Below are 12,109 nucleotides of genomic sequence, written 5' to 3' on the forward strand. Positions count from 1 at the left end.
TTCTGAATGCTCAGGAGCCCCCGTATGTCAGGGGCTTGGGAGTTCAAAGCTCCCAGGAAAGCGTCCCTCAGCTGTTGAGTAAAGAGGGGCTGTACTGGCAAGATGCCCAGGGTGGCAAATCTCGGGAGTCACTGCCTTTAGGTCCAGACCTACGGGTTTGTTTGGTTGCTCCAAGTAACCTAACTAACATGTCCACTGGTTGCTTCCTTTACCAAACGATCTATCTGGCAGTCTTGCCCTATAGGTGTTCCCCGCCTCAGCAATGTGGTAAACTCCTAACCTTTTAGGGGAAAGGAACACAAGCTCACCACAAGCACACCAGAAAGGCACGGGCACGGAGGGAAACACAGCTGCTCACGATCTCGGGACAAAGAAACGCCCTCTCATAGCACCCAGGCTCCAGGACGGGCCTGCCCACCTCAGCCCCTGAAACCCGGCCAGCTTCTTTCTGACATCGTGACGCAGGGACGGCAAGAATGAAATCACATATTTTAAGGAAATGAAAGAGGCTGATTTGCCAAGCGAGAGGAAACAGCATGGAAGACCTCTAAGGGATTCGTCCTGGGCAGGAGGCCACTTTGCCCACTGAGTATTTTCTTCTCACACAAAGGACTTGCGTGAGGGAACCGAGAAAGGAAACTGGGAACACATGGCCACACGAGGCAGTGACTCCTGCCCGTCCTCAGGTTCAATGCCACACTCATCGAGCTAAGAATGTGCCAATGCCGTCATCAGAAAAATAATGTTAGGAATTACATCTCATAAATTAAAAGAGAGCTAGAAAACCGTGACACCACCAGAGGCCTCTTCCTGCCACTTGCATACAGGCCAGGAAATGGCCTGTCAAGGTCCTCTCCATCTCTGTGTCCTTCACTGGGTCTCCTGGACTCACAGGGTGACTGTGGCTTCCATTACCATGAGACGCACTGCCTGTGCCTTTCCCTCCATCCACAGCATTTGCTCTGTTGAAGGGAATGAGGGAATGTCTGTTATCCCTGTCACAGACCCCAGGTAGGGGGCATGGCCCAGGCACCACAAGCCCATGCACCCAGCCACACCCAACCGAGGGCCTTGCTGAATATGAAGAATGGCTATGGGTTGGGCTCGGTGGCTCACGCCTGTAATCCCAGCATTTGGGGGGCCAACGGCAGGGGGATCACAAGCTCGGGAGTTCGAGACCAGCCTGGCCAAGATGATGAAACCCTGTCTCCACTAAAAATACAAAAATTAGCCAGGTGAAATAGCCAGTGCCTGTAATCCCATGGGAGGCTGAGGCAGGAGAATCATTTAAACCTGGGAGGGGGAGGTTGCCGCGAGCTGAGGTCGCGCCACTGCACTCCATCCTGGGCAACAGAGCGAGCTTCCATCTCAACAAAGAAAAAACAAAGAGAAAGAGAATGGCTCTGAAGAGGGACGACAAACAAATGTGTTCCAAGAAGGAGTGAGCGTTAAGATCGGCTATACAGGAAGTCGACAGTGAAAGGTTATGGCAACAGCAGGGCAAGGAGGACTTCAGTGTGGCAGGAATGAGGTCTGCAAGGACAGGGCTTCTGAAGACACTGGCGGAGGCAGCGGGAGGCCCTGGAGGGTCATGGAGGCCACGTGACAGCCTTTGGGTTCCAAGCAAATGACAATGGAGAGCCATGGAAGGCTGGACTTGGAGAAGTGTCTATACTGGGTTTGCATTTTATTTTATTTGTAATGTATTATTATTAATTATTTTGAGATGGAGTCCCACTCTGTCACACAGCTGGAGTGCAGTGGTGCAATCTCAGCTCACTGCAACCTCTGCCTTCTGGGTTCAAGCCTTTTTCCTCCTGCCTCAGTCCCCCCAGTAGGTGCCCAGCTAATTTTTAGTAGAGACGGGATTTCATCATGTTGGTCAGGCTAGTCTCAAACTCCTGACCTCAGGGGATCTGCTCCCCTCGACTGCCCAACGTTCTGGGATTACAGGTGTGAGCTACCGCACCTGGGCTGGGTTTGTATTTTCTTTTCTTTCCTTTTTTTTTTTTTTTTACCCCAAAGCCAGCCTTCATTACAATCCAAGGGTTTGTATTTTAGAAAGATCACTGTCACTGCAGAATGAATAAGACACTAGAGGAGGCTAGACTGTAGGTAGAAATTTCTACTCAAATCTTCTGAGGCTGCACGGGTGAGAGCTGGTGGCTCGACTATGACTAGAGGCTCATTTCCACTAGAGGGGGGCATTCTGTCTGTCCACAAAACCTATACTTTATGACATTTCATCAGTGCCTCCGTGAAACTCACAGGACTGGGCACATCAAAAATACTAAACATTTGTTGATGAGTTGACAACGAACATCAGCCTCCTCAATTCACAGATACAGAGCTATGTTATTTGTTAAATATAGTAACACCACTAGAAGTTTCCTGTGGATATAGAAATCCATAAAGTTATAACCATGCACCAACAGGGCAACCCAAATCGAAGTTCTTTGGGAAGGCTTGCCCTGGTCCATGACCCTGGCTGGCTGACTGCCCAAGGACAGCCTTCCCTGTGTCTGAGGCCTTGTGGTGTGGGGGACCGGGGGAAGAAGTGGTGCCTCTGTGGTCAGGATGCCTGTGCTCCAATGTCAGCTCCACCCTTGCCAGCTGGGAAGCCTTCAGGAAATCACTGGACACCAACATTTCCATTTTCTCCTCCACAAAGGGGAGATGGTCACAGTATCTTTCCTATGCAGTGCTGGGCAGGCTGGGAGGACTAGCAGAGAGGAAGTGCTGGGGAAGGGCTAGCTGTGGTTATCACGATTTCATTCCTTCACCTTTTCCTCATCCTGTCCCCTGCCTCTGCTCCTCCTCTACGTCACCTGGGAAAGGGATCTCATTCACATGTGATTCACATGACTCCAGACATTCAGTCCCTCAGCCTATGTACAAGAGGGAAAGCCATGTTTCCCATAGCAGTATTATTTTATACTTATTTTATATATCCCTTCTGAAAATCAACAAAGAACCACTCAACACATGGCTGGTAAATACAAATTTTTAAAAAGAAAAAAATCATAGAGACACAGACATCAATTTTGTGTATTGCCTCATAGTGATTTTCTGGCATGGGTAAAAATGATGTAATGACATGGCCATTACATGCAAACAATGTGATTCTTGAATATTTACTCTTGTGAGAACTATTAAGACATTTTACAATTTCTACAATTAGAAGGACGGGGCGTGTGAAAACAATGCTCCCAAGCAGCGGTCAATGGACAGATTTATTTAAACCCAATGAAAAGAAAGTGATGCCATCTCAATGACGCCAGACGAGCCCCGCACAGGTGTTCTCCACCTCACCTGGGGAGAGAATGAGAGCAAATGGCCACAGAGGGAAGAGCAGGCCATTCAGGTCCTATGTCGTGAAGATTTACAAGGGGAAAAAAAAATACTGCCAGTGCCTCTTACAAATCACGTCTTTCAACAGAAAAATGATATTAAATACTTGATTAACTCCAAAGAGAAGTTGCTGAAGCCTACTGCACCATGGAAACAAGGAGAATTTTACGAACACTTGAACTGCCTTTGGGCAACACCTTTTTTTTTTGAGACAGAGTTTGCTCTTGTTGCCCAGGCTGGAGTGCAATGGCATGGTCTCAGTTCACTGCAATCTCTGCCTTCCAGGTTCAGGCTTCTGTCTCAGGCTTCTGAGTAACTAGGATTACAGGCATGTGCTGCCACATCCAGCTATTCTTTGCATTTTTAGTAGATATGGGGTTTCACCATGTTGGTCAGGCTGGTCTTGAACTCCTGACCTTAGATGATCCACCTGCCTCACCTCCCAAAGTGCTGAGATTACAGGACTGAGACATGCGCCTGGCCTGGGCAATACCTTATTAGCATTCCCAGGGGAGAAGTGGCCCTTCTGCCGCAAAGTTCATGGACCGTGATCGTGAGACCACTGACTTCATTTAGACATTTTAGCAGCTGGCTAGAAATGGCTTCCTCATGCAATTTAGGTGAAAACCAGCTGCAGGAACACAAGCTCTTGTGTTACACAGATTTGATGATTTCAGATCTAACTTGTTGCTTTACCTGTAAAATTTTCCTATCCTGAAGATAAGCCATTTTCTTGAGAAAGGAAATATGTTTCCTAAATTGCTGAGAAGGTACATGTGCTAAACAATACATCATCTAAATCAACAAAAGATACTTGCACACTAATAATGAGAAGACCGTAGACCGAAGCCAGGTTTAGGTTTTCTGAACTACTTGTAAATCCATGGCCATTAACACTGTTATTTTGCCCTGATTAAAAGGTGATGTAGCACTTTTGATTAAGACACTCGTTTTGCTGGAGGATGCTGTTGCCTAGCCCAAAAGTTGGCAAATATCTTATTAAAGGGCCAGATAGGAAATATTTCAGGCAGATGGCGATCTCTGCTCCTAGGACTCACCCCTGCTGCATCAGTGAGAAGACCACTGGAGACCCCGTGTAAATGAACAGGCCTGAATATTCTGACAAAATCTCACTTACACAATCAAGTATGGCAGGCTGCACTTGGCACACAGACCATAGGTTGCCACCTACTGATTTAACCAATACTATGTATAAAAAACAGGATTGAACATCTCTGTGGAATCCAGGAAGCAACTAGTGTTGTTATAACACCCAAGACACCTTCCAAGATAGACCTGTTGGAGTTTGATATCGATGTTGAGCCTAGCCACCGTGGATTACTAGATTAGGACAAACGACCCCGTTGTTGGGAATGTTAACAATGAAATAACAGCAATAGCAACAAACAGCAACAAGCCCCACATACTAAAGCCTAAAGTTCTAACAAATTATTAGCAAATCTTTAAGGGACAAAATGAGTTTTATGCAGACAGCTTCGAATACTACAACAAGTAAGAGAGCAAACCAGCCTCGCCTTCCATGTAGTATGTGAATTTGGTTATTAACAGCCACGCTGAGTCAGTGCACCTGGAGGACGCACCCAATGCTAGGCAGGACACCAAGCTTCTTATTGCTGTTCTCTATTGACTGGATTAATTTACCCCACAAACCAGTGATGTGGACAGATGCTGTTATTTCCTAAAAGTGAAGTGTGGAAAGGTGACCTAAGTGGTGTGGGATGGGATTTAAACCCAGGAAGTCCAGCTCCAGGGCCTGGACTCTTAGGACCAGCTCTTGCACCTTTTGAAGCACACGTACACACCAAGTAATCCATTCACACGCATCAACCCACTTCACAACCCTACAGGGCAATGTGAGGGTTAGAATTTCATTTCACGGACTAGGAAACTGAGGCTAGAGACACCGAGGACGTTGTCTGCAGCCACGCAGGTCGTGGACAGCTAGCATCACATAGCTGGAGTGGCAGGACCAGGAAGGATGCCCAGTGAGTCTGGGTTCCTAGCCACGGCGCTGCGTTGCTCCCAGATCCACACAACTTCTACACGGCTGGCTTGTCAGCTGGAGAAAAATCTGATGTGAATTCGTAATTTAACGTTGCTTAGCTCTAAAATGACCTAGGAAAAATGCATATATTTAGTAATTTTGTGGGTTTAAATATGTTAATTGGACCATTGCAATTTATGTGATGCCTACTATTTTATACCCAGGTAAGTATAGAATTGATTAATTTTGGTAAAACTTGTGTATTTCTACTTTCTGGCTAATTATCCACTCAGAGCAGTCTCCTAAAAATTCCTGAATGATTCGGTATTGAATCGGTGTCAAAATACTCAGTGCCTCGATCTTTCCAAAGAAGTTTCCCTTCATCATTATGAACATACAGATAGTCTGTAACATCTGAAATGCCTTTGCCTGCCTCTCATGGGACCCTACTACATGGTATTCTAGGGAAAGCCTACGTGTCTAACATGAATTTAAACATTTCATGACTCACTTAGGTTCATTTTTCTTTCTTTGAAATGAATGACCTTCCCACAGGAGATGGTTTAATTCATTTCTCAAGGTGTGAGATGCCATTTAAATCATAGAGGATTCACTAGCTACTGTGGACGGGCTCCGGTTCTTCGGCTCTTTGTTTTCTCGGGAACACTGTCAGTTTCCCATTTTATTACAGAAGTGAACAGTCCCCTACCCCCACCCACCCCGCTGCGACTTCTTTCTTTTGTGACGAGGATTTTAAAATGATGGCTTCCCTCCTCCTCTAGTTTCTGGCTTTTCTGGCATTTTTGCGTTAGAGTTTCTTGGATGTTCACTCTGAGATTAATACTTAGAAATGATCTTCTACAGGCTCTTGAGCTGTTTTTCCAAGAAAGAGTTGCAGGTGTCCTCCTGCAGCAAACCTGGATGCTTTTAGGCCGGCCTGCAGCTGCACAGCTCCTAAGGCTCCTGAGCTCCACCAGTGCAGGGGCTGTGAGGGTCTGAGCTGAGCAGGGCTGGGCAGTTAGGACCATCCACACAGGTATTATGTGAAGTCTTCAGTGACGAGGTCACCAGGAATCACCGTAAATCCAATGGATTTTAAAGGAGTAAGCAAAGAAGCAGATTAAATCCGTATTTTACACAGATCAAATCCGCAAGCAAGCTGACACTGTGCATGAAGTCAACATCAGTATCCTGCTTGGACTCTCAGGCACGTTCTTTGCTGTCAGGCAGTAAGAATATCTCGATCACATCGATCACATCATTGGAGCTCTCTACATCGCTTTCTAAGTGGTTAGCTTGCTCATGCTAAACAAAACTAGGTATTGAGTTTCCTTGCTTTCAGAGAAATTGGTGAAAGCAGTCAATGGTGACTGAAGGATGGGGCATACGAGGTGTGAGCCTCTGTAGATGGGTCTAGGCAAAGAATTGAAAAGTACAGAGCTGAAATGACAGCAAATCCAGGAATACTGACTGTCACTTCCACATAGGACTTGCCTTTTTACAATGATTTGTAAGAATCTGTAAGTTTTATCTTTTCAGCTTCTTTTCAGATTTCAAATAGCTACCGCACCGAGACTCCGGTGTGAAGGCATCACATGCTGCAGACACTTTTTCTGGCCAATAGATGCTGTTAGGCCAGGGGTCTGCTAAGAATACACGGCTAACATTTGACACCAGAGTCAGCTTTCTTGATAAGGCTGGAACAATTCCATTCCCTTCAGGAAGGACTTCACACTGTGGCACTTCAAGGAGATTAATCAGATCCGGGAAATGGACATACTGAGTAGCTAGAACAACATTTATGTAACCTCCTGCCTCCCTCCCTTGAAACTCCTTTTCAGATGCCTTCATTCTTCTTCAAGAGACCTTCAGATTAGGTATTTCTGATTTTCTTACTAAGTCTTAGGTACTCATTGGTTGAATGTTTTTCCCATCAAGTGGGTTCTGTGTATGAGCAGATATAAGTTATAAAAACTCTTTAAAATATTTAAATAACATTGTTAGATATTTAGTTTAGTCAGCTAAATAATTAAACAACAGTTACTGTTTCATTCTTTGGAGTCAAATTCCTAAGTAAAGCTTTAGCCATTACGTCACAAAACTTATCAAATGAATCATGTTGAAAATGTCATATTTATCTATTGCTCTTAAAAACATTTTTCCAGAAAATGAAGGGAATATGAGGAGGAATATACTGTGCTGATATCTCATTAATAAGATTAGCTGTGGTATAGTTGGCATAATTTTTTATTCTATGTTGCAAAAGTCTAATGATTCTGTAGCATTTACGTATATATACAGACATCAGAAAATACTCTATTTTAGAGTTCAATGGCTTCACATATGCTCAGTATTCTTACGATAAGTTAGGGTAGAACAAGCCTGTATTTAAATACCTCGTTCTCTAGTTCACCTAGTTTAAATGGAAAAGCAGCCAACCTGTGTAGCTTTTATAATAATTCATTCTGAAGAATCATATGCAGAACAGAGGAGCAGTGTCTGGGTAGTTTAGGCACTGTTATGATGTCTTCCTTTAACTACCCCTGTGATGCAAAGTCTACACACACACAAGGTGCATGAGAGAATTGCATTAGCATTCACAGACTCAGGAAAGCACTGGGGGAATTCAATTCTTTGAGCTAAAGAAAAGGTTCTCCAGAAGAAGAAGAAGAAGGAGAAGGAGGAGGAGAAGGAGGAAGTGGAGAAGGAGAAGAAGGAAGAGGAAAAGGAGAAAAAGAAGTGAAGGCATCTGAAATGTGAGGTTAGTAGAGAGCTGAATGTAGATGTCTAATGTACAGTTTGTTGTGTATTATGAGCTAAAAGGCATTAAGTGACATTGAACAGACAGTGAAAAATCTCATTGTCTTAAAGAAACCAACATCTATTGCATGTCTCCAAACCATATACAGCCAAATGATTCCTGCTTATGAATCCAATGCCCAAATCCCTCTAGTTTACAGAGTTCCTATAATACTAATAGCTAGTATTTAAATCTGTGTGGTAGGTTTGATTATTTTGCACATTTCAGAGATGAATAAACAGGTGCAGAAATGCTAACGAATGTACCTAAGGCTATGCAGGAGCACGTGGTGGAGGCAGGATCCCAGCACAGACAGGCAGACGGGGCTGTACCCAACTTCTGGAATACTGTGAGACCCACCATTCAGAGGCTGACTGGAGACTCAGCCCACATGTGGGCACAGTGGCCACTGGGAAAGTGTGGCCCCTGCCGGTGCTGGGGAAACATTTCACAAGCATCCTTTACTGCAGGTGTTAAAGGCAGCATGGTTTTCAGAGAGAAGTAACACTCCTGTTGATCAACAAACCAGATTCTGAGTTAATGTCTTCAGTAACTATAAGGCCATACAATTATTTGATGGGTGTGGACCACTGTTTGATAGATTTATAAAGAAAACACATCTTTCTGAAACTTCTTTTTTATGTTAAACATTATAGTGGATGTTTTGGGAGGGATGGTGCAAGTGAGATAGTACAGATTCCTTTTTCCCCAAATCAAATAGAGGTGGACAAACTTTGAACATCTCAAAAGAACCAAAACAAAAACACTCTTCTTGTTACAAGTCATTGATACTGGTTCCATAAAGTACTCAGAATAAGTGCACCAGAGGAACAAGACCCACAGCAGGGAGATCAGCTCCATTTCTGGTCTACAAATGACTTGTATGGAAATGCCCTGGTCCGAATAAGTTGGGAAAAAGAAACCCTCACATGCAACCTACAGAAAAATTACAAACCTCTCCCAACAAAAACACATATGTGAAAAGGGTATATTAAAAATATTCTGGAAGAAGACTGACTTCAGCAAATCAGTTTCACAAAATGTAATTACACTGTCAGATAACATAAGAGAATGAGAATTCAGTGAAGACACCAAGTGGAGATATGAAGACAGAATTCTACTAACAGGGGCTGGCATGGAGCAACAGAGAAGCAGCAAGCAGCCAGGAAACCCAGGAGCAACCATCCTCCTGAACAACACCCCTGAGACACTCCCTCACTGAGCAGGGAGGCTGACACCGTCAAGCTTGAGAATTGGAAAGCTATGGGGCACAGAAGGACTGGCAAGGCCACTGAACCCACTTAAACAGACAATTCAACCCGAACAACTGTGGTCAAGATTGTAAAACAGAATTTACACGCATTACTATTGAAAGGTTAGAGGTACACAATGTAAAAACAATATTAAAGCTAAATTGAAATGATGAAATTGCAAGCAATTATAACAAAGATTGGAGCCTGAACTGAAATGAGAGGACCAGAAAATGAAATAGGTAGAAATGTGCCAATTGCTTTATTTTGCCCATGAAGGTCTTTATGGCTTTAGTTTAATTTGTAACATTAATAAGTAAGAGTGGCATAAACGTATGATTTTAAACTGTAGAGTTATAAGCATATGATTTTAAATTATAGAGGCAACTGTAGTAGTGTTAGAAATATAGTATATGCCTACCAAATAACCAAAGGGCACAAAAAAGAAGAAAGTCATATTGCAAAAGCTATAAAAGAAAAGGTTAAAAAAATGAACTCATCCAAATAAGAAGTAAACTTAGATGAAACAATTTTAGACATCATTTGAAAGGCAACACACAAATAATATCATAAACCAATCTTATGAAATGTATAAAAATTATAAAGAAAATACTACTAAAGCCACCAGACCATTAAAGAATACATAAAGATCAACTGTGACTCATTACAGGAGTATAAGGATGGTTTAATTACTCACACACCCCGAGCCTCATTCACCTGAAGTTATAGAACGAGATGTGCTTTTCTTCACTAATGTAAACTCATGACTACTCACTTCTTTGAGTGATGAAAGTGTGAATGGGTTCAAGTGTTCTTCATTGATGGGGCTAACACAGTGTCATTAACACAAACACACAGAACATCAGTCAACACTCAGCATCCTCTGTGACTATGTTGTCTTGTGAGTTTAAACTTTTTGCCTATTAAGCCCAGGATCCTGTGTGACTGGACAAAGCTAATCTTCTTGATAAAAGAAATAGTCACCAAGGATTGGTAGCCACAGAACTTGAGGTGACAGTGTCCTGTGGACTTTCTGGGGATGAGGTGAGGGTAGGGGCGTGGGTCTCTTCCTTGTGCTGTGTACAGAACCTCACAAACTTTAAAAAACATATTTGTCAACTTCTTTTCTTACAATCTCTCCAAGGCCACTATAGAATAATGTAGGAGAAAAGCCAGGAGTAAAGATTTAGTCATGCTGAGAAGATGGAAATAGGTGAATGTTTCCATAATTGGATGAACAAATTACAATGTAATAGGCAATACATATGAAATGAAGAGCCAGCACTTAATCGTGAAAATGCAGAAGCATTCCAACTGAGATGAGAGACAGGAAAGAATACATTGTAGTGTTGCTCTAGAAATATGTGCCATTGCCATTGAACTAAGGGCAGGGGTGAACAAGAGAAATAAACACCAGAGAGGGAAGACAAAATTATCAGTATTGACTTATGATATTAAAAATATAAGATTATTGATTGAAAAAAATGTAAAAATAAAAAATTTTAGCATCTGGTTACAAAATTAATGTTTTGCTCTATAAAAATAATGCTAAATAAAATATAAAATTTTATTCCCAATATTAATACAAATTATTGAATATTCAGGAGAAAATTAAAACACTCATATTCCCCTACATAAACAAAGCTATAAACTGTTCTTTAGAAAACCAGTGACTAAAAAGTAAACATTTTAAAAAATGGTTTCTGATAGGTAGCTTCCAAGTTTTTGAGATTTCAACTTTGCCTAAATTTATCTAATAATACAATGTAATCCCAACCAAAATTTCAGGGAGATTATTTTTTATTTTAAATCGTGACAACAAGAATATGAAATTCTGGGAAAAACATTCAGGAAGATCCCCAAACCTTCTAAGAAAGACAAGTGTTGAGAGGTGGGCTTTCCCTCTGGGGGAGCAAACTTCAGGAACTGCTTAGGGATGAAACAGAAGCGAAGCGAAGCTAGTATGCACCACAGGGAAGGGCGGGGAAGCGCATCCAGACTTGGTGAACCTCGCAGGGATTTCAGTGAGGACAGGGCTGGCCTTCCAACTCAATGCAGAGAAAGTGAATTTTTCAATAAATGGTGTTGGAACAGATTGGTGAACATTGGAAGAATAACTGGGAAAATTACACTTCATTCCTTATATCAAAATAAATCACATTTTGATCAAAATCAAATATTTAAAGTAATCAAAATGTTTGAAGAGAATATGAATAAATATTTCATAATATTAGAGTATTAAAAACTTTCCAAGTGTGTCATGTAAACAAGAATCTATTAAGGGAAACTTCGTTACATAACAGAAATATAATATGTAACAGTAACAAATCCGTGTGTCTGGCAAGATGCTACAGCAAACTGCCATGATGGCTACCCAGAGCGTGAGGGTTGTGTGCTGAGGGCCAGTTTATCGCCCAAGCCAGGCTGCTCACAAGGGTTGGAGACCACCAGCCAACAAAGGTGCAAAGGGTGAGCAAAAACCACAAGAGAAGAAAAGAAAAGAAAGGAAAAGAAAAGAAAAGAAGAAAAGAAAAGAAAAGAAAAGACGAAAGAAGGAAAGAAAGAAAGAAGAAAGAAAAAGAAAGACAAAAAACTCTTGTATCTTTATAGAGAAACATGTAAAGCAGGATGCCTTAAAAGAGAAGAAACAAAGATTAAAAAGGAAAATGAGCATTTGAAAATATAAAAGAGGATAGTCAGGTA

At 42.3% G+C, this 12,109-nt stretch overlaps 1 protein-coding gene across 1 annotated transcript in view; it reads right to left on the reverse strand.

The window, feature by feature from the left end:
- ADAMTS16 (ADAM metallopeptidase with thrombospondin type 1 motif 16) overlaps nucleotides 1-12,109 on the reverse strand; it is a 187,640-nt gene that overhangs the window by 27,584 nt on the left and 147,947 nt on the right. The gene's annotated exons all lie outside the window — the stretch shown is intronic.

This window comes from Cebus imitator, unplaced genomic scaffold (genome assembly GCF_001604975.1).
Source record: "Cebus imitator isolate Cc_AM_T3 unplaced genomic scaffold, Cebus_imitator-1.0 Scaffold185, whole genome shotgun sequence".
In the NCBI taxonomy this organism is placed as follows: Eukaryota; Metazoa; Chordata; class Mammalia; order Primates; family Cebidae; genus Cebus; species Cebus imitator.